General features: G+C 47.9%; 1 protein-coding gene and 6 non-coding genes across 10 annotated transcripts in view; 6 read left to right on the top strand and 1 right to left on the bottom strand.

Annotated features, from left to right (window-relative positions):
• Window positions 1-19624, bottom strand: part of LOC135913489 (hemicentin-1-like) — a 708068-nt gene that overhangs the window by 522096 nt on the left and 166348 nt on the right. The window lies entirely within an intron of this gene.
• Window positions 6110-6192, top strand: TRNAS-UGA (transfer RNA serine (anticodon UGA)). The gene has a single exon. It is a non-coding gene; the product is annotated as a tRNA-Ser (tRNA).
• TRNAS-UGA (transfer RNA serine (anticodon UGA)) lies at window positions 6294-6375 on the top strand. Its single transcript has one exon. It is a non-coding gene; the product is annotated as a tRNA-Ser (tRNA).
• TRNAS-UGA (transfer RNA serine (anticodon UGA)) lies at window positions 6452-6533 on the top strand. Its single transcript has one exon. It is a non-coding gene; the product is annotated as a tRNA-Ser (tRNA).
• Window positions 11588-11669, top strand: TRNAS-UGA (transfer RNA serine (anticodon UGA)). Its single transcript has one exon. It is a non-coding gene; the product is annotated as a tRNA-Ser (tRNA).
• On the top strand, window positions 11748-11829 carry TRNAS-UGA (transfer RNA serine (anticodon UGA)). Its single transcript has one exon. It is a non-coding gene; the product is annotated as a tRNA-Ser (tRNA).
• Window positions 17327-17408, top strand: TRNAS-UGA (transfer RNA serine (anticodon UGA)). Its single transcript has one exon. It is a non-coding gene; the product is annotated as a tRNA-Ser (tRNA).

Below are 19624 nucleotides of genomic sequence, written 5' to 3'. Positions count from 1 at the left end.
GGCACGGAGAGTGGTCTTCGGCCCCGGACAATTTTGCATATGTGAGCTGGATAAGCACCCCGACCAGATATCTAGGTGTTCCCATGGACAGTTGCAAAAATAGCGATGAATACTGGATGAACCAAACAAAAGAAACTACAGAAAAAGCAGAAATGTGGAATGGCATCAACCTGTCAATTTTCGCAAAGGCAACAGTGTGTAACATGTTTTTTATTATGAAGTTGTGATACCACATGCAGACGTTGTACTGTTCAAGAGTAAACGTGCAAAAGCTGCACAGAGTGTTCGCCATTTTTATCTGGGGTGTAGCCGAACCAATATTTTCAGCCACGTGAAGGAAGGGGGGCTGGGCTTGGCGTATCTTTTTGTACGACAGCTCGTCAACAGATTTTTGTTTTTTAGCGACGTGAGTGATCCATTTCTGCGTTCGGTATGCCAACTAAGGTTGAGAGGCGCTTTGCCGGCACTTATCGTTAGTACAGATAGTATGCCGGGAACGCTTGGGGGCTACCTTAAAGAAGTTGTGGATAGTGTGCGCTTTCTTTCTGTTCGTTTTTCGTTTGATTATGTAAGTGAAGTTAAAAGGAAAGCATTATAAAAAGATGTTTGCGACATTGCATTTCCAGTGCCATTGTAGAGAGTTCTATACACTGGAAGACCAGGACAGGATGTCCTTAAACGAGTGAAAAAAATAGAGGTGCCTACGGGGGTAAAGACATTCTTTTTTAAACCACACACAGGGACACTCTCGGGGAAGACATTCATGGAAGAACGTGGCTTCCTTGTACCCTGGGGATCTCACTGCCTGATTTGCAATCAAGCTGAAACAGTAGACCGTGTCTTCTTGCATTGCTGGGCCGGGGTGTTCTTCTGGGATGTCCTACAACGAACAATGAAGAAAGATTTACCGTTAAACCCACATGGAATCGGGTATCTGCTGGTAAAGAATGAGGATGGGGTTCCCTTCGGCTTACCAATGCTGAATGGCCTTCACAGTTTATGGCGTGCGAGGACGTCTGGGTACTACTGTGACCCGGACGCTAGGCCTGCGCGTACGTATTTCAATGAGAGCATGTCTAGATTCATTGAAATAAAGAAAATACGAGATTGTGTACCCGCGTGGCTGTCGAGGATAGAACCTCTGTCAGCATTGAGAGAATTTTAATAAGACAACGCCAGTCCTTATTGGACTTATGGCATTCATCTTTTGTTCAAAATGTCTGTAGTTGTGTAATTTTGTCCTGTATTGTGTGCTCTGTACAATGTCGAAGACCGGCAATGAATAAAAGGAAAAGTCGTGGCCGAGTGGATTCCACTTCCGGCCACCACAGCGTGCGGGCGCGGAATGTCGGCTCTCGCAAGGGCGGTGTTTGCGGCCCAAAAGGGCCGTGGTATCAGGTTTATGGATGATGCTACACAGGAGTACCAGATTATTTTGCCGCAATTGCCGAAAGGTACGACCGTCTCTAATACTGTCTTTATGGACGGGGATGTCAAAGCGAGGCCCTATCGCGTATAACATTTTCGAGACGCGCTATCCCGTCTGCAGTTGATGCCGGAAGTGTTGGCTTTAGGAGCCTATCAAATGAATCACGTATGGGCTATCACCTTCAAAGATAAAAAAGGAAAGCAGAAGTTGCTGTCTACGGTAGCGTTAACTGTGAAGGGTGAGCGATGTGTGGTCATTGACCCACGCAACCAAGACGTACGCATGAAGCTTTACTGGCTGCTGCACACCACACCAGATGAGGACGTGCGAGCGGCGCTGGCGCCCTTCGGAACAGTGACCGAGATGTCAAAGGAAAAGTGGCGTGTAGCCGGATGCCGTGACAAAGGGTCGCACACAAGACTCGTGTCCTTATGCTTGAAACCTGGCCTGACCACAGAAGATCTTCCGCATCAGCTACGTGTCGGCGAGGACCAAGCACTCGTGTTGGTGCCTGGCAGAGCACCGCTCTGCCTTCGGTGTCATGGCACCGGTCATATACGACGCGAGTGCCGCGTTCCACGGTGCGGGATCTGTCGTCGCTTCGGCCACGAAGATACCCAGTGCGTGCGAAGTTACGCGAATGTGACAGGTTTTTGCCAGAGCGACGTGATAAACGAACACCTAATGGACCAAGCTGACGCAGAGGACACAGCTGGGGAGGGCGAGGTCCAGCCTAACTCTGACGAGGCGCCAGCCGCTGCGAGCCATGACAAAGAGCAGCCGGAGGAAGCCAGCAAAGAAGACAAGATGGCACAGAAGCAGGCGACAGAAAGCAGCAAAGCAGGCGAAGCTGTGCTTGCAACCGCCGAGGAGACCATGGACGACAGCCCTGGAATCGTCGGGGGCAGCGTAGAGGCGGTGAATAGCGGCCACTCAACCGCTGTCTCAAAAAGGCCACGAGATGAAAGCGTTGGAAAGGCTGGAAAAGGAGAAGACCGGAGTGCAGCTGAAGGCCCGCCTGCCAAGACTACCACTTCTCGGCGGCTTTCGCTGAAGCCCAAACCGAACGTGCCACCGGACAAGAGGACACCGCCAGCAGTGCCCCACCCATAGGGGGCCCGCTGGTTTGTGGTAAAGAACGAATGAACTGAGGGTGGACGTGTACGTTGCAGTTTCCATGATGTGTGCCGACAAGGAAGACGCGAGGGCTTCGGCCAGTGAGGCGGAGCCATTTAACGATGTCGTCCAGTCCAGGGCTGTAAGTACGTTACCAGTAAACTTGCATCAAGTGCCAAGTAGTCCGTCTGTCCCTCAGCTTTCTAAGCATGGCTTAAAAATAGGGACACTCAATGTGCGTGGCCTGCCGACGAGAAAGCGGCAAGCTTAGCTTAAAAGGCTGCTAATTCACCATGACATTGATATTCTTGCAGTTCAGGAGACAAAAATTGAAGGCGAGGAACAGATGGATAGAATGGTTGAAATGTTTAAATCAAATTACAATGTTTGTGTTAGTCACGCTAATGGGAAGTCTGGAGGATGTGTTATTTTTCTGCGTAACACTGTCGGTATTGTTGAGGAGACTGTAGTAGCGCTCGATAATGGCCGATTAGTTATGTGTGACCTATCTTTCAATGAAGTAGACCGGAGAATTATCTGAATTTACGCCCCGAACAAAGCAAGCGAGCGAAAAGTGTTTTTTGAATATATGGCCACCTTCATAAATTGTGATAGAATTCTTTTATTAGGTGATTTTATTTGTGTATATATGCCCGAGGACACCTCTAAAGATGGGTTCATGAACGACAAGAGTGCAGAAATGCTCCGCTCCACCATTCAAGAGTATGACCTTGTTGATGTTGGTGATGTACTACGTGAACACCAAGTAATGTTCGCTCATCTTTAAGGGCGGAGTCACGCAAGGCTCGACAGGGCGTATGTGTCCGCGCAACTGGTACCGACTTGTAATCAATACATGGTTAAACATGTAAGCTTTAGTGACCACAGTTTAGTGATGTTCACAATTGGTTCAAAAGTGAAGAAGTACCGTTCAAAAGATCCGTGGACGAAGTAACGGAAAAAAATTAAAGAATTGCGCGCGAGAGAACCTAAAAAATGGTTCTATGCGTGGGATCAATTTAAAAGCGAGGTGAAAAGTTTGGCAATTCAAAGGGCGTGTGTTTTAAGCCGTCAGGCTAAACAGCGAGAAATGGAACTAAACAGTACGCTGAAGTATCTTCTAGATGTTGAAAGCGCAGTCCCTGGGCATTTTACGACTGCAATCAAAGAAACAAAAGAGCAGCTGGAAGCCATTCAGACTGAAAGATACGAGGCAGCGGTGATAAGATCACGCGCCGAACGCATCTGGTTAGATGAAGCCCCGACGAAACGGGCACTCGGAGACGAAAAGAGATATGCGACAAAGAAACAAATCAAAGAAATTTGCTATCGCGGCGTTCTTTCGAAGAAACCATTCGAAGCGCATTCGAAGAATGGTATTCTAATTTAACAGCAAAATAGAAATAACTGAGGAGTTCAAGACACATCTTTTGCCACTCGTGCCAGTACTGCAGGACGAAGTAAAGACGGAACTCGAGAAACCTATAAGTACGGAAGAGTTAGAACGAGCAATCGATGAGCTTAGTAAGACAAAGGCTCCGGGGCCAGACGGCCTAGGGCCTAGCTTCTACAAGTTTTTCAAGCGTCAAATGGCGGAAATACTCTACAACATCATAACTGATGCGCACGAAGTTGAACGCCTGCCTCCATCTTTCAGTTCCAGCCATATTGTCCTGATACCAAAGACTGATGAGCCTGCCAAGTTGCAGTCGGTGGAAGCATATCGACCAATTAGTCTCACGAACGTTGATTATAAGGTGTACATGAAGGTCCTGGCCAAAAGGCTTCAGTCAGTTATTACTTCTGTGGTTGGCCCACATCAGACATGTGGTGTTAAGGGGAGAACGATATTAACCAACATCCACACAGCGAGAAGCGTTCTCGAGTGCTGTGACGTAACCCTCGGACATGTGGCCATGGTACAGTTAGACCTAGAGAAAGCCTTCGATAAGGTTGCTCACAGCATATTGTTTGCTCTGTTCGAACACATCAACATCGGAAAAGTTATTCAAGAAGGGGTGCGAATGGCATACGCGGACTGCAGTGCAAGGCTCATAATTAACAACAAGCTGAGTGCTAACCAACATCCACACAGCGAGAATGGTTTCTTCGAAAGAACGCCGCGATAGCAAATTTCTTTGATTTGTTTCTTTGTCGCATAGCTCATCCAGCTAGCACTCAGCTTGTTGTTAATTATGAGCCTTGCACTGCAGTCCGCGTATGCCATTCGCACCCCTTCTTGAATAACTTTTCCGATGTTGATGTGTTCGAACAGAGCAAACAATATGCTGTGAGCAACCTTATCGAAGGCTTTCTCTAGGTCTAACTGTACCATGGCCACATGTCCGAGGGTTACGTCACAAGTTGGTGTGGTGTTGGTGTTGGAGCTGGCTGAGCAGTACTGGCTGAGTACACTCGACCGAACCGGTATACCGGTTCGGTCGAGTGTACGTCAGGGATGCCCGGCCTCGCCCTTGCTTTTCGCCATATTTCTAGAGCCATTCTGTTTAAAGGTGTTGCACAACCAGAAGATCAATGTATTCGGACTGCATATGCACGAAGTTAAAATCCTGTCATATGCTGATGACATAGCAATTTTTTGTGGCGATCAAGACAGCATTGTGGAGGCAGTCAAAGATGCAAAATTGTTTTGTAATTTTACTGGTAGTACCATAAGTTGGCAGAAAAGCATCGGTTTTTGGCACGGGGAATGGGAAAGTACGCCTGCTTATGTGGAAAATATCAAATTCATCCAGAATCCCTCTCGATATTTAGGAGTCCCATTGGAACACTACCGCGATGCAAAAAGCATTGGGTAGGTGAAATAGAACTAGTCAAAGCACGGACGGTGAAGTGGGCTGGTCACAAGCTGTCTATGTTCGGACGTGCAACAGTGTGTAATTTGTTTCTGGTAGCAAAGGTGTTCTACCTACTGCAAGTCTTATGTATGTCCAGAGTATGCGTGCAGCAATTGCACCGAATTTTTTCTGTTTATATATGGGGATCGTCATGGGAGCGAACAACTCGTTTATATTTGTTCCATCCCATGCGCAAAGGAGGCTTGGGCCTATCTCGTTTATTCCTAAAGCAGGTAGTTACAAGATTTTGCTTTTTACGAGACCAAAGAGATGGTTTTTTGCGGTCCGTAATTCAAAGGCGATTGTGTGATGCGTTGCCCGATTACATTGTGACGTCACATGCTGGACCTAAGGAAGCGATCAAAGGCTTCTGGTCAGAGGTGGTGAATGCTTGTCGTCTCCTCAGTGCACATTTTTCCGCAGATTACTTGCATACTATAAAACGAACGCGATTGTATAAAGACTTATTAGATATTATGTGCCCAGTGCCTGTGTACCGAGCTCTGTATAACTTAGGACGCGAGAATGACGTACTGAACTGGGTGAAAAAAATGCTTGTGAAGGCGACCACTAAATCTTTTTTCTTTTGTCTGCACACTGGTACGCTCCCTGTCAAGCCGTGGCACCAAGAGAAAGGATTCTTCCTTCCTTGGGGCGTTAACTGCAACATTTGCCAAAAGCCTGAAACAATGAAACAAAGCCTGAAACAAGTCGTGGCCGAGTGGTTAAGGCGACGGACTTGAAATCCATTGAGGTCTCCTCGCGCAGGTTCGAATCCTGTCGGCTGCGTAGTCTTGCCTTTTTTTTTATGGCAGCCGTTCCTAAGTGCGTATCATTGTGGCGCAGAAGTGCGCGTGCGTATATGCGCAGAAGTGCGCGTGCGTATGTGCGCAGTCGTGGCCGAGTGGTTAAGGCGATGGACTTGAAATCCATTGGGGTCTCCCCGCACAGGTTCGAATCCTGTCGGCTGCGTAGTCGCGCCTTTTTTTTCTGGCAGCCGTTCATAAGTGCGTATCATTGTGGCGCAGAAGTGCGAGTGCGTATGTCCGCAGTCGTGGCCGAGTGGTTAAGGCGATCGACTTGAAATCCATTGGGGTCCCCCTGCACAGGTTCGAATCCTGTCGGCTGCGTGGTCGTGCCTTTTTTTCTGGCAGCCGTTCATAAGTGCGTATCATTGTGGCGCAGAAGGGCGAGTGCGTACGTGCGCAGTCGTGGTCGAGTGGCTAGCACTTCCGGCCACCGAGCGTGACGGACGTGCGCATCATGTGCTCCAACGGAGCGGTATCAGCGGCCCAGCTTGGCCGTGGAAACAGGTTTGCTGGCTCGAGTGACCATGATTATGAAGTTATTTTGCCGCGGCTACCAACAGGTCGAATTGTTGCAAATACGCTGTTTTTGCACGCCGACGTCAGAGCAAGGCCCTACAAGGTCGAGGATTTTCGCGACGCACTGGTTCGTTTGGCACTGCTCCCCGAGGTTGTCGCCTTGGGGGCGTACCAGATGAATCACATCTGGTCTATCACGTTCAAGAGTGTTGACGGAATGAAGAAGCTGCTGTCAGTCCGGGAAGTGACTGTTAAACAACGATGGTGCATTGTCATTGATCCCGACGACCAGGACGTGAGGATGAAGATCCACTGGATTTTGTACAACGTGCAAGACGAAGATGTGCGAACAGCCTTTGCACCTTACGGAACGGTGACGGAAGTCGCCAAGGAACGCTGGCGCGTTCAGGGAGTCATGGACAAAGGTTCCTCAACGCGTTGTGTGTCTTTGAAGATGAAGCCTGGAGTCACAATTGATGACCTGCCTCACCAGCTACGCATTGCTGGAGATCAGGCCCTCGTTGTGGTTCCTGGAAGAGCCCCGCTTTGCCTAAGGTGCCATACTTCAGGACACGTCCGACGGGAATGCAAAGTCCGTTGCAGTGAGTGCCGTCGCTTCGGCCATGACCAATCGCAGTGCGTCAAAACGTACGCAAATGTCACAGGCCACATGAGAGGAGAAGACGACTCCGAACTTCTCATGGATGCGGACGAATCCGAGGAGGCAGCGAGAACAGCAGAAAATAATACGCCGCAGGCAGCGCCTAACGTCATCAAGGGGGGCGTGGCAGTGACACAGACTGAAAACCAGACCACTGCGTCGAAGCAGGCTGTTGTAGCCCCGAAGATTGACGCAGCGGAGCTAAGCACAAGTACTGCTACGGAAGCAGTACATGGAAAACCTCAAGAGGAGGGAGAAGGCATGGACGACGTCCAAACAAGCATGAGTAGTGCTCCAGCAAAGAAGACACACGACAAGGCCTGTGTCGAAGAGGCTCAGCATCCTTCTGCGAGTATCGACGAACCACCCCCCAAATCGGGAAGGCAGCGCCGGCCGACGTTTCGCCCGAAGCCCAACATCCCGCCGGACAAAAAGCCGGCGAAGACTACACCGACGTAGCAACCATGGTTCCCTTCTGGCTTGACAAGGGACGAGAGGCGACCCACAACGGGACTACGACGGCCAGCGCGCTGAGGCTGCGCCAGCCTGCTGCAGAACGCGAGCACGCCTCTTGGGTGGGCTCGAGAACTCTTGAGAAGGGAAAATTGCTGAGCTTCACTTCTTGGTGTATTAAGGCTGAAGGTGAGCACGAAGCCGTTCGGCCTATTTAATTTGTCGCGCAAATGGCAGGCAGAACAGAAGCAGCACTTAAATTTGCCACCTTTAATGCAAGGGGACTGGCAGCGAGGCGGCGTCAGTATCAATTAAGCCACCTCCTGCTTGAGAATGATGTGGACGTAGTGGCAGTGCAAGAGACGAAGGTGGAAAGTGAAGCTCAGACGAACCGCATGGTTGAGCCTTTTAGAAGCCGTTACAATGTATGCGTCAGTCATTCTGTTGGTACGTCAGGAGGGTGTGCCATTTTAATTCGAAATTGTTTAGGTGTTATTGACGAATCTGTTACAGTTTTCAACACCGGGCGTTTTGTGATGTGTGATTTTTCGTATCTTGATTTACAGTGGCGCGTAATGTGTGTGTATGCCTCAGATAAGGAAAATGAGCGCAAAGCTTTCTTCGAAATGGTTCAGCCCTATCTGAAGTCTCCTAGATACATTATTCTGATGGGTGACTTCAACTGCGTATGCATGCCCGAAGACAGAGTTACTAACGCGACCATTCGAAACCAGAGCTCGTTACTTTTTAATGCAATTGTCCTGGAGCACAACTTAGAAGACGTCGGGAGTGCTCTGTCAGAAGGTGCCCGTCTGCAGTTCACACATTTCCAACAAGCAAGTCATGCAAGACTTGACAGGGTTTATGCGTCTGCTGGCCTGGTCCCAATGTGCAGTGACTACTTGATTAAAAACGTTGCGTTCAGCGGTCATTGCATGGTAATGGTTACAATAGGAACGAAGACCAAAAGGTCGAAGTTCAACTGGGAACTATGGAAATTTAATATAAGGCTTTTTGAGGATGAACGTTTTGTGTTTACAGTAAAAGAAAAAAATGACTGTTTGCAGAAGGGTGATCAGAGGGACGTTATTGGAAAATTGGAAAATTTTAAAGAAGAAATAAAAATGATCGCTATAGAAAGAGCGAGTGCGCTGCGTCAAAGCAACAAGGCAGATGAAAAAGAATTTCAGAGCCGCTTAGATTTGCTGCAGAGGTTGGAAAGTGCTCAGCCGGGCCAGTACGAAAAAGAAATAAAGAAACAAAAAATAAGTTAGAACTGATGGATAAAGAGAAATATAAAGGAGCGGTCATACGCGCACGTGCAGAACGGTTGTGGTTTGGCGAGACGCCGACAAAGCGGTCCCTGTGCGACGAAAAACGATATGCAGTAAAGAACGATATAAAAGCGATAGAGTACAAGGGCGAAATGGCTCGTGACTCTAATACTATTCAACGTGCGTTTGTTGATTATTACGAAGGACTACTGGGTCACGAGTCACGTGTTGAAGAAGGCCTCGCGGCGGAGTTCTTGGCACTGATGCCTATCTTAGAGGATGAAGTCAAGCTGGGGCTCAAGGCATCGATTAGTGCAGCGGAAGTAGAGCGCGCAATCAACGAGTTAAGCTCCGGAAAATCACCTGGTCCCGACGGGCTGGGCGCAGCTGTTTACAAAGCGTTTAAGTCTGACATGGCGCATATTCTACACAGCGTAATTCAAGAAGCATACGAAAAGCAGATGATGCCTCCGTCCTTCCGAAGAAGTCACATCGTCCTAGTACCGAAGAGTGAAGACCCGGTTAAGAGATTGTCAGTCAGAGGGTATCGGCCCATAAGTCTCACGAATGTGGACTATAAAATATTCATGAAGGTTCTGGGCAGAAGGTTGCAGAATGTCATAAAAGCTATCGTAGGCCAGCACCAAACGTGCGGGATTAAAGGACGTACGATAACGACAAATATTCACGTAGCACGGAGCATATTAGAATGCTGCGATGCTTTTGATAAACGTGTAGCCATGTTGCAACTGGACATGGAAATGGCCTTTGACCGCGTCAACCACCATGTTCTGTTTTGTATCCTCGAACACGTGAATGTCGGCCGAGTGCTCTTGGAAGGTGTCAAAATGGCATATGCTGGTTGTACGGCAAACCTTATTGTTAATAAGCAGCTGAGTGAAAGTATCACAGTTCGTTCTTCCGTGAGGCAAGGGTGCCCATTGTCTCCAATGTTGTTTGCACTGTATCTCGAGCCTTTTTGCCTGAAAATTATGTCAAACGAAAAAGTGCGTGGCTTCACGATGTTGTCCACTGAAGTTAAAGTACTTGCGTATGCGAATGATATCGCCATATTTTGCGAAGATAGGGAAAGTCTAACTGAAGTGGTGAAGGACGCGGCTAGATTTTGCAAAGCCTCCGGAAGTGTGATAAACTGGGAAAAGTGTTTTGGTTTCTGGCACGGAAAATGGGATTATGCGCCTAAAATGTTTGAGAGCGTTTAGTGGGCAACGTCACCTGTCAAATACTTGGGAGTGCCACTAGACCAATATCAAGAACCTGCAAAATATTGGGAAGCGGAAAGTGAGCGCACACGCGAATGTACGTACAAATGGACCGCGATCTTTCAATTTTTGCTCGGGCCACAGTATGTAACCTCTTTTTGGTGGCCAAGGTATTGTATGTGCTGCAGGCACTGTGTATGTCACGGACCAGCGTCCAGAGATTGCACCGAGCTTTCGTAGTGTTCATTTGGGGGTCGAGTTGGGAGAGGACAAGTCGCACAAATCTATTTCTGTCCGTTGGGAAGGGTGGCCTAGGTTTGGCTCCTTTGTTTCTTAGGCAACTTGTGTCAAGATTTATGTTCCTCCGAGACCAAAAAGATGCTTTCCTGCATACGGTAATGCAAATTTGGTTGAAAGAGGCACTGCCTGAATATGTTGTATCATCCAGCCCTGTGAAACGCGTACGGGTGCGGGGCTTTCTTTGGGAGGTTGTGCGCGCTTTTCAGTGTTTGAAAGTTCGCTTTTCTGCACAGTATCTTGCTGATGTTAGAAGGAAACAACTTTATAAAGACCTTATTGATACTATGTTGCCTATACCTTTGTACCGTTCCATATACTGTGTTGGCTCTGAAGGGAATGTACTTAAGAGAGTAAAAAAGATGTCGGTGCGGCCCTCAATGAAATCATTCTTCTTTCAGCTGCACACTGGCACACTGCCCGTGAAACCATGGCTACAAGAGAAAGGAATATTTGTCCCATGGTCCACAAACTGTCTAATCTGTAGAAAACCGGAGACTATAGATCACATGTTCTTTCACTGCACAGGCGCTGTATTTCACTGGGACGTCTTGCAACAAACTTTAAAAAAAGCAGCTTCCAATATCACCTTACGGCATAAGATTTCTATCGGTAGATAGCGGTGACGAAGTGCCGTGGGACATGTTTATGCTTATCAGCTTACACAGTATATGGAAAAATCGAATGGCGTTTAGGCATGCAGATGAAACTATCCTCCCTGTACGAGAGTATTTCATTGAAAATGTGTCTTATGTAAGAGATGTGTTTAAGGCTCAAAAAGAACAGCCGGAATGGCTCCCATTAATGGATGACCTCGCCAAACTGAAACGCTTTTAATCCTTTGGTGTGAACTGGCCATTGCACCGCTCGCACCTTTTACTTGTAAAGCGATATTAGAGTTTTGTATGTCTTTCAGTGTCATGTACCAAGAAGGTAATAAAGAAAAAAAAAGCAGTCGTGGCCGAGTGGTTAAGGCGATGGACTTGAAATCCATTGGGGTCTCCCCGTACAGGTTCGAATCCTGTCGGCTGCGTAGTCGTGCCTTTTTTTTTTCTTGCAGCCGTTCCTAAGTGCGTACCATTGTGGCGCAGAAGGGCGACTGCGTACGTGCGCAGTCGTGGCCGAGTGGTTAAGGCGATGGACTTGAAATCCATTGAGATCTCCCCGCACAGGTTCGAATCCTGTTGGCTGCGTAGTCGTGCCTTTTTTTCTGGCAGCCGTTCCTAAGTGCGTACCATTGTGGCGCAGAAGTGCGAGTGCGTATGTGCGCAGTTGTGGCCGGGAGTTGACTTGCGGCCACCGTAGTGTACCGACGTGGCTGATATGAGTTCCGTCGGAGTGGATGTAGCGGCCCACCGTAGCCGCGGTACCAGGAATGAAATGTCGCAGGAATATGCAATCATTTTGCCCCCACTGCCGACTGGGTACGTTGTTCAGAATACCGTTTTTTACATGCTGATGTAAAAGGTAGACCATATCGCGCAGAAGATTTTCGTGAGCCACTGTTTCAACGTGTTCCGCCCACCGAGGTTCTTGCGCTCGGCGCCTATCAAATGAATCATGTGTGGGCGGTTACCTGCAAGACTGCTGAAGGCGTGAAGAAGTTTTGGCTGAACCGGAATTGACGGTCAAGGGTCGGAAATGCATCGTAATTGATCCAAGTCACCCCGACGTCCATCTGAAGCTTCACTGGCTGCTCTACCATGTACGCGGAGATGACGTTCGAAACGCACTGAACCCCTACGGAACCGTTTTGGAAATAGGACTGGATAAATGGCGCCTTGACGGCTACAGCCAACAGAACACCATGACACGCACAGTTGTGGTGCGTGTGGTGCGTGACTGAAGGCTGACGTTACGTTGGATGATATACCACATTAGCTGCGCGTCGGAGGTGAGCTAGCCCTTGTCGTAGCGCCCGGAAGAGCGCCAAGGTGCTTGCGCTGCCAACAGCTTGGCCACATAAGAAAGGACTGCCGCGTGCTGCGGTGCAACGTCTGCAAACGCTTTGGACACGCCGTAGAAAACTGCTCGTGGACGTATGCGGCAGCTGATATGGCCACGTTGAGTACGGAGAACTCCGAGCTCACCATGGACGAAGCGGAAGCAGAAGAATGTCTGAATTCTGCAACAACATCAGGAGTACAAGGCACGAGCACCAAAGGAAGTAAGCGATCGGAAAATACTACCACGGAAAATTTGACAGCCACTGTACAGGCAGAAATTGCAGCGGACGCAAAATCCAAGATAAAGCGCTCCGAATTCATCGAGGGTGGTGCCAACAACACAAGTGGAAATAAAGTGACAGCGGGAGTTCACCACAAGAGTGCCGAAGTGGACGCCATGGATTGCCGTGAAGCAGAAGACAGCAGTGCACTGGGGAAAAGACCACGAGACGACGCCGTTGCAGAGACAAAGGACGCCAACAGCAGTGAACCGCCGACGAAAACGCTCACCAGTCACCGGCTGTGGCCCACCCCAAAGCCAAACGTTCCGGAGGGGGAGAAGAGGGCGGCTAAGCTGCCCACTTGACAACACGGCTAACGCACCGAGGGTGTACCCCAATATCGGGGCACAGACTGTTTGGTGAGCGCATCCTTTTTAAAGATAAAGATGGATGTTAGACTTGAGAGAGCAGTTCGTTTCGCCACTCTAAATCTGCGCGGGCTATCGTCTAGAAGACGCCAATACCAATTAAGTAGGCTATTTGTGGAACATGATTTAGACGTGATCGCCGTGCAAGAAACAAAAGTACACAGGGAGGACGAAACTGATCGAATGGTTGCGCCTTTCAGCACAACGTATAATGCTTGAGTGTCACATGCCGATGGCTTATCGGGAGGGTGTGCAATTTTTATAAAAAGCTCGATGGGCGCAATTGAGACAAGTATAAGAAGCAGTGAGAGCGGACGCTTCGTGGTTTGTGATTTTCATTAATGAATTTTGAATGGCGCGTGATTTGCTTGTACGCCCCAAATCGTGACAACGAAAGAAAAGCATTCTTTGAAGAGATTGGTGGTTTCCTTGATTGTAGTAGATATGTGATATTAATTGGTGACTTCAACTGTGTGTGCGTGATTGAGGACCGCTCTAAACGTGTAAATCTGCGCGATCAAAGCGCACTGTTTTGACGGAATTGATTGCTGAGAGTGGACTAGAAGATGTGGCCCTCTGCACGACTAATGGCGGGGTTGAGTTGACACATTTGCAAGGCCAAAGTCACGCGCGTTTGGAGAGAGCCTACATTTCACTTGACCTTGTGAAGTGTTGTGACGAATACGTTGTTATACCAGTGTCTTTTAGCGACCACTATTTGGTAAAATTCACGCTTGGGACAATAGAAAAAATGCCTAAGCTCAACTGGCACCTCTGTAAATTAAATAATAGTACCATGAAAGATAAAATTTTTTTAGAAAAGTAAGTGAAGCGTTAACGATGCTGTATGAAGTTGGAAAAGACGACTCGGATACGAGGTGGGAAGCTTTTAAACAAGATGTTAAATTGAGTGCTATAGAACGTACGACTATCCTTAATCTTGAGAAGAAACAAGACGAGAAGAATTTGCAGTCGCAACTGCAAGCACTATTAAAGGAAGAAAGTGTGAAACCGGGCTCTTTCACTGAGGAAATCAAAAATGCCAAAAACAAGCTGGAACTTTTAGATAAAGAAAAGTACAGAGGTGCTATTATTAGGTCAAGAAAAGAAAAGCTTTGGATGAGCGAAACACCGACAAAGCGGGCACTAAGTAATGAAAATCAATGTGCACAAAGAAAAGAAGTTAAGGAAATAATGTACAACGGAAGACTTACAAAAGAAAAAAGTCAGGTAATGAACGCGTTTGTTGAACACTATCGCGATTGGCTTGGAAAACGTATTCCGATGGCGAGCGGATTTAGTGCAGATTTCCTTTCTTTAGTGCCCAAGTTTGACAACGAAACTAAAAAAAAGTTTGGAGGCCCCTATCAGTATACAAGAGATTAAAAAAGCTATTGATGACTTAAGCACTGGAAAGACACCTGGCCCAGATGGAATCGGAGCAGAATTCTATATAATATTTAAAGAAGAGATTGCCAGCGCGCTGTTCGAAGTTATCGAAGAGGGGTATAAAAAGAAGCTACCACGGTCTTTCACTGAAGCGCACACTGTTTTAATCCCCATATCGGATGATGACATCAAACTTCAGTCTGTGACGTCATATCACCCCATTAGCCTCTTGAAGACGAATTACAAAATTTTCATGAAGGTGTTGGCCAAAAGAATGCAGAATGTCGTTCAAAACATTGTAGGACCGCACCAGAAATGTGGCATAAGAGGTCGTAGCATTACGACAAATATACACGTAGTAAGAAGTGTCTTAGAGATGTGCGATGACTTTGGAGACCGAATAGCAATGATGGAATTGGACTTACAAAAAGCTTTTGACCGTGTCTCCCATGAAGTGTTGTTCAACGTATTAGAAGATGTGCAAGTTGGAACTGTGTTTCTTGATGGATTAAAGATGGCGTAATCGCAGTGTATACCACGCCTGGTAGTTAATAGGACGCTGAGTGAAGGAATTGACATACTCAATTCTATCAGACAAGGATGCCCGGCCTCAGCCTTACTTTTTGCCATATACCTAGAACCTTTTCGCTTATCAGTTATCCAAAATTCAAACGTGCACGGATTTAGATTACAGAGTACTGAAGTAAAGATTCTTGCATATGCTGACAATGTGGCCGTACTCTGTCAAGATAGGCAGAGCATATGTGAAGTTGTTCATACAGCCAAACAATTTTGTTCCATGACAGGTAGCGTGATTAACTGGGATAAAACAACTGCGTTTTGGTATGCTAGTTGTGATATGAAGCCTGATGTATACGTAAATGTAAGATGGGAAACCCGCCCACTGAAGTACCTAGGGGTGCCACTCGAGGTTTATCGTGACAACAACGAGTACTGTAAGTACGAAGCAGAAACAATCAGGCAAAAACAAACGCCTGGGGTGGGCGGGAGCTCTCTATTTTTGCACGGGCGTATGTATGCAACCTGTTTTTAATAGCCAAAATATGGTATGTGTTCCAAGTCCTTTGTATGTCGTGGGTGAATGTGCAGAAATTTCACAGGATTTTCGCCGTGTTTGTGTGGAAATCGACCTGGGAACGAACAAGTCGCTCAAATTTATTCTTGCTGGTCCGAAACGGTGGATTGGGTTTGTGCCATTTATTTATTAGGCAAGTTGTGTCTCGTTTTATTTTTCTCCGCGACCAAAGAAATAGATTTTTACAAAGTGTAATAAAATTAAGGCTGTGTTCACACGTTCCAGAATTTGTTGTGTCATCAAATAACAATGTGTACCATTATGTGACTGGATTCTTGCATGAAGTAGTGCATTCTTTTCAATTTCTGAAAGTGCGCTTTTCACTAGAGTATTTGTCCTCTGTAAAACGGAAAACACTTTACAAAGACCTTGTCGACTGTTTGTTGCCAACACCGCGGTACAGAACCTTATTCAATGTCGGACCCTCACCAGACGTGCATAGAAGGGTTAAAAAGGTGAACGTAAAACAGGGAACAAAAACTTTCTTCTTTAAACTTCATTCTGGGACGCTCCCAGTAAAGCAATGGCTAGCTGATAAGGGACTCTACGTTCCATGGACGACACACTGTCTGCTTTGTAAAACGCCCGAAACGGTAGAACACGTATTTCTTTACTGCTGGGACGCCATTTTTCATTGTGTGGGGTCTGAGCAGGGGATATCTCACACCGTACTCTTGGCACAAAGGAACGACAACACAGTAGTGCAAACAATCACAAGGGCATTTATTGCACCTTTCATACATCAATGCCTGCTAGCCGAATTGCTATCCACAAAACATGCCGATGGGCGCGCGACAAATCTAGAAGTCCGACTCACCGCGAGCGAATATGTTCGCTCCATGCTGGATCCCAACGCCTGGTCGTTCGCGTGTATAGTCACGCGAATCGTGGCACGTTCGAACCCGGCCACGCGAGACGGTCTCGCATAAGCCTGGGTCGCCGCGCGCTCGCGGGAGACGTCCCCGCGGCGCGCCGACCCGCCGGGAAAGAGCCGCGCTGCACGACCGTCGCGCTCGCTGTCTGGAACCCAAGAGAGCAAGCGCCTTCCTTTCGGCGCCCAAGTAACCTCGCGGCCGCGCAACACTAGCGCCATCTCTCGCACTGCGCCTGTACCACTCGGACCGCCGCGTGTGCGGCGAAGCCGCACTACAGGAGACGCGCTATGCGGGAAAAACATCAGGGGAGGCGCGAGGGTCGCGCATCCCCACAATTGGGACATTCTGCAGCGCACATTGAAAAAGGACCTACCCATCACAAGTTATGGCATTCGTTTTCTGAGTGTGGACAATGAAGATGGCGTCCCGTACGACATGTTCATGCTGATAGCCCTTCACAGCATCTGGCAGACTAGAATGGCGGTTCCCAATGCCGACCTTCACGCACGTCCTGTCAGGAAAAATTTCATTGTAAACATGGATTATATACGCGAACTGTATAAAGCGCAACCAGAGCCTCCTGACTGGCTACCTCTCTTGGACGAATTGTGCAACTTGAAGAAATTTTAATGTGAGCACACCGGACCAAGACTTGGTCCAAGTGTTTCCTTTTATCATTCATGTTTCTCTGTTTCCACGACCTGTAAAAGAAAACCAGCAATAAAGAAAAAAAGCGCTGTCATGACCGAGTGGTTAAGGCGATGGATTTGAAATCCATTGGGGCCTCCCCGCACAGGTTCGAATCCTGTCGGCTGCGTGGTCGAGTCTTTCTTCTTCTGGAAGCCTTTTCTAAGTGCCTATCATTGTGGCGCAGAAGTGCGAGTGCGCATGTGAGCAGTCGTGACCGAGGATTACACTTCCGGCCGCGAAAGCCTACGGACGTGTTTTTCATGTGCTCCAACGGGTCGGTGTTAGCGGCCCAGTTTAGCCGCGGAAACAGGGACGACATGGAAGACAGCCAGGACTACGAAGTGTTCCTGCTTCATTTCCCAAAAGGTCGTATTGTTTTGAATACAATTTTTTTGCATGGTGACCTACGAGCAAGGCCGTACAGAGTTGAAGACTACCGGGATGCCCTTGGACGTTTGGAACTGCTGCCTGAGGTTGACGCCTTAGGAGCATTTCAGATTAATCATGTGTGGGCTGTTGCGTTCAAGAGCCATGAAAGCATGAAGAAGTTGTTGACTGCGGGGAATATTACTGTGAAAGGCAGAAAATGTCTGGAAGTAGACCCGAACAACCAAGATGTCCGAGTGAAAATCCACTGGGTCCTCCCTAATGTGACGAACGACGACATACGTGTGGCCTTTGAGCCATACGGCGAGGTTATGGAAACGACAAAGGAGCGCTGGCGTGTCCTTGGCATTTCTGAAAAAGGTACGACAACGCGCGTGCTGAACCTCAAGCTAAAGGCCGAGGTCACGACTGAAGATATTCCATATCAAGTAAGTGTCGCTGGGGAGCCTGCTCTCGTAGCTATTCCAGGCAAGGCGCCACTTTGCTTGCGCTGCCAGGGTAAAGGGCATATCCACCGCGACTGCCGGATCCCGCAATGCTCACGGTGCCGACGCTTCGGCCATGACGAAAGCGAGTGCGTGCCCACGTACGCAAATATAACGGGCCACAAAAAAGACGCTGACATATTGGATAATATCATCGACGAAGCTGAAGCTGAAGAAGCAGCTGCCACGGTGACGAAGGAACAAAAACCTGTGGAAACCCCTCCGGCAGCGGGACAACAACGTGAGCCAGCTATTGAAGCAATCCCGTGTGAAAAAAATCTGGCCGGTGCAAACAGTGACTACGTGCACAACAACATGAATGGAAAATGTCATCAAGGGAAATCTTCTAGTGAAGCTATGGCGACGTCGCCAAATGAAACACTGACAGTGCAGTGTCAAACATTGGAAGGCGTTGTAGAGGCGTCGGCAAAGCGCATGCACAGCGACAGTGTCGGTGAACCGGGCCATCTGGGTGGTGCAGGTGGCGGGGGGCCGCTGTTGAAAACGGCGTTCACGCGACGAACGTCGTTAAAGCCGAAACCGAACATTCCTCCTAATAGACACCCGGTGGATAAACCGCCGAAATAAAGGCGGGGATTCGCTTCCCCTTGGTGAGTGAGCAAGATGGGACCGAATAAGCGACGCCGCCTAGACGATGCTGTCCCGTGCAGCTACCGAACTTTGGTTGAGAAAGCAGGTGATTGGCAGCGAGCTCATTCTGACCCACTACTGCCACAACTAAGTGAAGACTCCACTGCATCCTTGACTTCTGGAGTAAACACTGCCCCATCCGAGTGCTCTTCACAAATTAAGGACGAAAAACTTGCTCTTCCCTTACGCGTTGCCACATTTAATGTACGGGGATTGGCGACTAAGAAACGGCAAAATCAACTTAATCGACTTTTTCTGGAAAATAACTTTTACATAGTAGCCGTGCAAGAAACAAAGATAGAAAGTGAGGAGCAGACGGATCGAATGGTGGGAACTTTTCGAAGGCACTTCAATGTTTGTGTTAGCCATGCGATAGGCGCCACTGGTGGTTAAACAGTTTATATAAAGAACAACGTGGACATTGAAGGTGAAAAAGTAGTTGCGTCAGAGGCGGGACGGTTGCTTGTTGTTGACTTTTCGTACTGCGCAAGCCAATGACGTGTTATCTGTATATATGCGCCAAACATGGATTATGAGCGTGTTGTTTTGTTTGAAGATTTAGAACAATCTTTAAAAAGTGATAGATACTTAACTTTGCTTGGTGATTTTAATTGTGTATGTTTGGCTGAAGATCGAGCCAAGAACACCCCTGTACGAGATAAAAGTTCGTGCGTGCTTGTTTGACTGCTCCAGGAATATTATTTAGAAAACCTCAGTTATTTATTGTTAAGAGGAAGTAGCCCTGTTTATACCCATTACCAGTGCGGAAGCTGTGCTAGGCTGGATAGAATCTATATCACAGTTGACCTTGCAAGGGATT

The sequence above is a fragment of the Dermacentor albipictus genome, unplaced genomic scaffold (assembly GCF_038994185.2).
Source record: "Dermacentor albipictus isolate Rhodes 1998 colony unplaced genomic scaffold, USDA_Dalb.pri_finalv2 scaffold_14, whole genome shotgun sequence".
Classification (NCBI taxonomy): domain Eukaryota; kingdom Metazoa; phylum Arthropoda; class Arachnida; order Ixodida; family Ixodidae; genus Dermacentor; species Dermacentor albipictus.
Note: the sequence above shows the minus strand (reverse complement) of the source record. Positions and strands in the feature narration are given on the sequence as shown.